This window comes from Manis javanica, chromosome 7, assembly GCF_040802235.1.
Source record: "Manis javanica isolate MJ-LG chromosome 7, MJ_LKY, whole genome shotgun sequence".
Lineage (NCBI taxonomy): Eukaryota > Metazoa > Chordata > Mammalia > Pholidota > Manidae > Manis > Manis javanica.
In genome coordinates this window covers 127,949,576-127,955,575 of record NC_133162.1, presented here as the reverse complement: position 1 = coordinate 127,955,575, position 6,000 = coordinate 127,949,576, and positions in this window count along the sequence as shown.

The window sequence follows — 6,000 nt, the reverse complement described above, 5'->3', positions numbered from 1 at the left end:
CCTAAGTAATCTTTTTTTGAAAAAGGCTACAAGAGCTAATTAGCAGACTTAACAAGAATGCAAAATACAAGGTCAGTGCTCATGGTTTTCTATCTCTAGAAATAAAAGATTGGTAAATGAAATTTTAAAGTCAAAACCATTTAAAATAGAAAAAGTACATGAGGATAAATTTAACAAAATATGAAGATTTTTCTGAAAACTACAAAATACTTCTGATAGAAATTAAAAGAGGCCAATAAATATACACCTATACTGTCATCATGCACTGAAAGACTCAATATTGTTCATCTATATTTATCCACACATTATCAGAATGCTTTTCTATAGAGATTTAAAAGATGACCCAAAAATTCATATGGAAATGGAAAGGATCTAAAAGAACCCACCAATGTTGCAAAAGAACAAAGCAGGATGACTCACACATCTGATTTCAAGACTTTTAGAGCTACAGTAACCAGACAGTGTGGAACTGATGAAAGAGAAATAGATTAATGAAACAAAATATTGAGTCCTGAAATAGACCCATGCTGATACGATGATTGATTTTTTCAATCAAGTTGCCAAAGCAAAATGGAAAGTGGTTGTACTATCTTATATTCCCAGTAATACTTTGGAAATTGATCTGGCAGTTTTCCATAAAGTTAAATATGTGCTTACTCTATGACCTAGCAATAACATTTCTACATATTTACCCAAGAGAATAAAAAGATATGTACACAAAAACCCTTGCACAATAATGTCCATAGGAACTTTATTTATAATAATAAAAAAATGAAAATAAACTAATATCCAACATTAGGAGATATAGTAAACAAATGCGGTACATCCATACAATGGAATACTACGCAGCAATAAAAAGGAACAGATGATACATGCAACACCTATGGATAAACCTCAAAACACATCTTGCTCAGTAAAAATCCAGACAGTGGATTCTATTTACATGAAACTCTAGTACAGGCAAAACGAACCTAAGGTGAAGGAAATCAGAGGAATGCTTGCCTGGTAGGGGGTTAGAGATGTTTAGGAAGGGACATGAGCAATATTTCAGGGATGATAAAAATGTTCTGTATCTTAACAACATACACCTTACATGGGTATGTACATTTGTCAAAACTTACAAATCTTTACTCTTAAAATCTGTACAGTTCAATATATGTAAATCATATTTTGATTTATTTTTAAAGATTCTATAAGAGTTTATTATTTGGCTCAAGGGAAAAAATACCAAAGAAAATAAATTATGAGGGAAAAGTTTAGAAACCTGGAGAACACATCCAGGAGACCTAAAATATGAATAATAAGAGACTCCATAAGGAGAAATTGGAGCATGGAAGTGGAGCAATAATTCAAAAAATGAAAGAAGGAACTTTCCCTGGAATAAGAAAAGATTCAAGCCTACAATTAAAAGAGTTCACTAATTAAGGAAGGGAGGGAATATAACTAGTCATATCCTAGTAAAAATCTGCAATTTCAAGGATAAAAAGAACTGTAGGACAAGCTTCAGAGCTAAAGAAGTTATTTATTTTTAAAAAATCAGATTGGCATCAGCCACACTGGGAAATAGAAAGAATGCAACATTGACAAAATACTGAGAAAAAATGCAATTCCAAACCCTTATACCTAGCCGAGATATCATTCAACAACAAGTTATTTACAATGGAAAAAATATATCATTCACTGTCCATAATGAAGATGTTTGCAGAATGTAAGAATACAGAGAATATATCATTGACATAAGCCATCCAAGAAAAAAATATTAAAGATAGTACTCTAGTAAAACACATGCAACAGAAAAACCACCTTAAGATATAAGAAAATTAAGAGAAGAGGAACAGATAAGCAATAAACCTTGTATTGCACATAGCTCAGGGTTTCTCAGCTCTGGCATGTAGACCAGATCATTATTTGTTCAGTAGGGTGAGGGTGGCCTGTGCATTGTGGGGTACTTCTACCCACTGGATGCCAATAACATCTCCCTCCCTAGTTATGCAAATCAAAAATGTCTCCAGACATTGCCAAACATTCCGTAGTGGGCAAAATTAGCCCCAGAATTGAGAACCACTAATATCGTTTATTCACTTAGATAACAAATTGACACACATTTGTAATGTAAGCACTAAATAACAGTTTTTGAAATAGAAGAGGCATACGATGAAAAATCTAATAATCTAGAACTAAATTAGAAACTATCTCAGTGAAACGTGAGCATTGGGGGCAGGTTGTGAATGCAATAAGAAAAAACGAACTACATAATCGTTAAGAACAAAATAAAACAATCATTTTGCTGATGATATAATTTTATATCTAAAAAGCATAAGAGGTGGCTTGGGAAGATGGTGGAGTAGGAGGATATTGAGCTCACCTCCTCCCACAGACACATCAAGGCTACAACTTCATATAGTGCAACTCACTCTGAAAATGACCTGAAGACTAGACGAGCAGAATAGTCAGTCTTCCACAGCTAAAGAAAAACCGCATCAAGAAAGGTAGGAGAGAGACAGAGGCCGGAACTAAATCCCTGACATGGCAACCCACAAGCAAGACAGATATCTCAGGAATGGAGGTCCTCAACAAGCTCCCTCTCAGGCATCCCCCACCCTGGAGATCTAAATAAGGAAACAAGCCCTCCTCATGTCTGATTTTGAAAATCAGTGGGGCTCTTAACTCCAGGAAGACCAAAGGACTACAGGAAACTGCGACTCCGCTCTTAAAGGGCTACTGCACTACATCACTCAGCAGGAAACCAGGCACACACGCAGATGTTGGAAAGTGCGTTGAGTTATATGTGAGGGGCATTTATTGACTAATTTTAGGGCATGTGCCAGAGGGGCTGGAATCTGAAGAAACTTCAGAAGCACTGGAAGTCACCATTTCTCTTTCCCTTCTTCAACTTAGCTGGCCTGACATTGGTGGGACCCAGTTCTGACAGTGTCCGTTTACCTGACTAGCACTGCTCACCCCACCCCAGTTCCCTTGCAGACCTGTTCCTCCCAACACCAGCAGGTGCCACTCAAAAGAGAATCCTGCTGGGGTTGCAGGGAGAAGGGCCAGCCCTGTCCCCCAACACTATAGCCATGGTTGCTGCTGAGCCTCCCAGCCCGGGAAGCCAACCCCACCCACCAGCAAGCCCACAGAGGCTGCAGCAGGGACTCTCAGGCAGCCCCACCAGGAGCCAGGCCTGCCCATCAGGGACCCCATGGCTGTCACAGCCCAGACACAACAGGAAGGACCAAATGGCTTCCCACATGAATTCTACCAAACACTTAAGAAGAATTAATACCAATCCTTCTCAAACTACTCCAAACAGGACAGAATGCACCTATATAGAAATTCATTCTATAAGGCCAGCATTACCCTGATATTAAAACCAGACAAACACACTATAGAAAAAGAAAATTAAAGGCCAATATTCCTAATGAACACAGATGCAATAATCTCAACAAAATGTCAGCAAACTGAATTTAAAAATACATTTTAAAAAATCACTCACCATGATCAACTGGGATTTATTATAGGTAGTTTAATATAGTTCACTATCCATAAATCTGTCAATGTAATACACAACACTAAGAAAATGAATGATAAAAATCATATGATCATCTCAATAGATGTAGAAAAAGCATTAACGGCTATCGTAGTCTGGTCAAAAGAACTCAAGATTAACACTGAATAGGCCACCATGGGCCAAAGATAATAACCGCAATGTATTGTAACACATCAAATATATTTAAATCCATGCATTCATAATGATATAAGAAAACAACTCTTTGGTCACCTTTGGAAAATACTATGGAACTAACTTATTATTTTGAAAACTTGCAAATAAAGGGAAAGGATTAATTTACCTTGTTGTAACCAAATAAGTAAGAGTAATATTTTATGTAAGTAATCTAGGTAATAAATGAAGGAATGATAGAATTTTTAAATCCCATTTTGCAAACTCTAATAAATTAATGTTTCTACACAATAATCATCTTTCCTGATAGAGACAAAAGAGTCATCTCTTTTGTCTGACAAAAGACAATCAGACATTAATAGAAGTACATGATATCACATTTAAAGTAGTTCCCCGTGAAACTCCTACCAGAATCTCATAAAGCCTCTTGGTTTTTCAGTGGATGGATAAATGAAAATTCATTATACCGTTATGAAATATTTGAAATTTCCTATAATAAAAGGCTTTTTGAATTTATAGAATACTTTTTTTTTTCAAAAAAAGGAAGGGGAATAAAGCAAAATTAAAATATTTCATGATTAAGTACGTACATTTTCCTTTTAAAACTTCTGGAGCTGTTTAAAGTACTTTTTTGTACCATATGAGAAAGGCTCCCATAATAACTCCAAAATAATCATTACCACACAGAATCCAAACAGAATACCCATGCTATATAGAGTACTGGGGCAGTCACCCTGTCTGCCAGGAAATCACATGAATTCAAAGCAGGACCTTTGTTTTCAGTTTACCATTATGATTCTCCCACTATGTCTTTCTGCAGGATTAGAAAAGAAAAATATGTACTTTCGTAGGTAGACAAGGAAGTGGAGGTAACTATAGTTAAAGATGTAACAGAGGAGACATGAAGAATACTTTAAACTTTCTACTTTCTAGCCCTTTACTATAACTAAATCAAATACATAAGAATTAGGGAAACTAGCTCTTCTGATACAATGTCTGGACAAAAGTTGCTCTTCATCCTTACATTTCTGCAGTGCTGATTTAATTTTACAAAAAAAAAGATAAGGTGGTATCACAGAAAAGGAATGAAATAATCATGAACTCTCTAGAGTTTCTTAAATACATAAGAGGTAAGCAGCTAAGATGCAAAGAAAGGACATGAGTGGGAAGTTTGTGACCCATGAAGTTGATACTGCTGGAAGCTTGAATGAAAAGTTGAAAGGCTTTATGATTAGGCCAGACTAGATAGATAGTGAGGCAATTAGAATCATTCATTGCTGCCAAGGCATCAGGCCAAACTGAATGAAGCAGAATAGAAAATAGAAAAGCCTTTAATGAAAATGTTGGAGAACTCACAAGGGATGGGGAAAGTGCCAAATAACTGGAAGATGGCTAAGTAAACTAAAAGGTCTATTCTCCCATCAATGCATAAGGGATTTACAAGTTTAAGTCTCATTGCTGTTAATAGGAATTCCATGTGTGATCCAAGGGTGTACTCAGGGAGAAAATGCATCTATTAGTGTCTCGATTGGCCTCTCTTGAGCCAACACCGGCAAATGCTCCAAATTGTGTGGTAGTTTGGTGACAGGGACTAACAGAGGCTAGAATGAAAACCACCAGCTTAACTTCACCTTGTAATCCTTTGATAGTACAAGATCCCTTAGGAGCAAAGAGTAAAATAATATTCTATGCCATCTTTCATAATGTTTAGTTTGGAAATTAACTTTCAGAAAGTTAAAGTACAAGGAAAAGTAAAAGGGCAGAAATTCCTTTTCAATTGAAAAGTCTGACTTTGAAAAAGCACATCTTTAAATTATTTTCTACCTGAAAAGAATCCTTTTGATAAGTTTTTGTCAACTTATCTAATAATAACAGCTATCATAGCCCCTATGTTCAGACATTGTATCAGATGCTTTATTAAGGATTCTATTTAATTGTTACAACTAGTCTATGAAGTAAGTAGTAGTATTCTTATTTCACAGATAAAGAAACTGAAACCAAGACATTAAGAAATTTCCCCAGGATCACCCATTTTGAAAGGAGCAGATTCAAATCCAGGTCAGTGTTGCTCCAAATCCCATGATCTTTCCTCGACATCTGACTGCTTACCTCTTATAAACCAGCAACTGCAGCATTCCAGCAGGTCATTCTGATTTAACATAATTCACTTCATCCAATGGAAATGTTCAAAAGCAATGAACTTCCTCTTAAATTTACATTTCTATACTTTCACAGACAGTAAAACTGTTTCCTAATAGTATTTCCCCCAAAAAAGAAAATTGATATGATTTTAAAGTAATTAAGATTTTAATCCTAGGTAT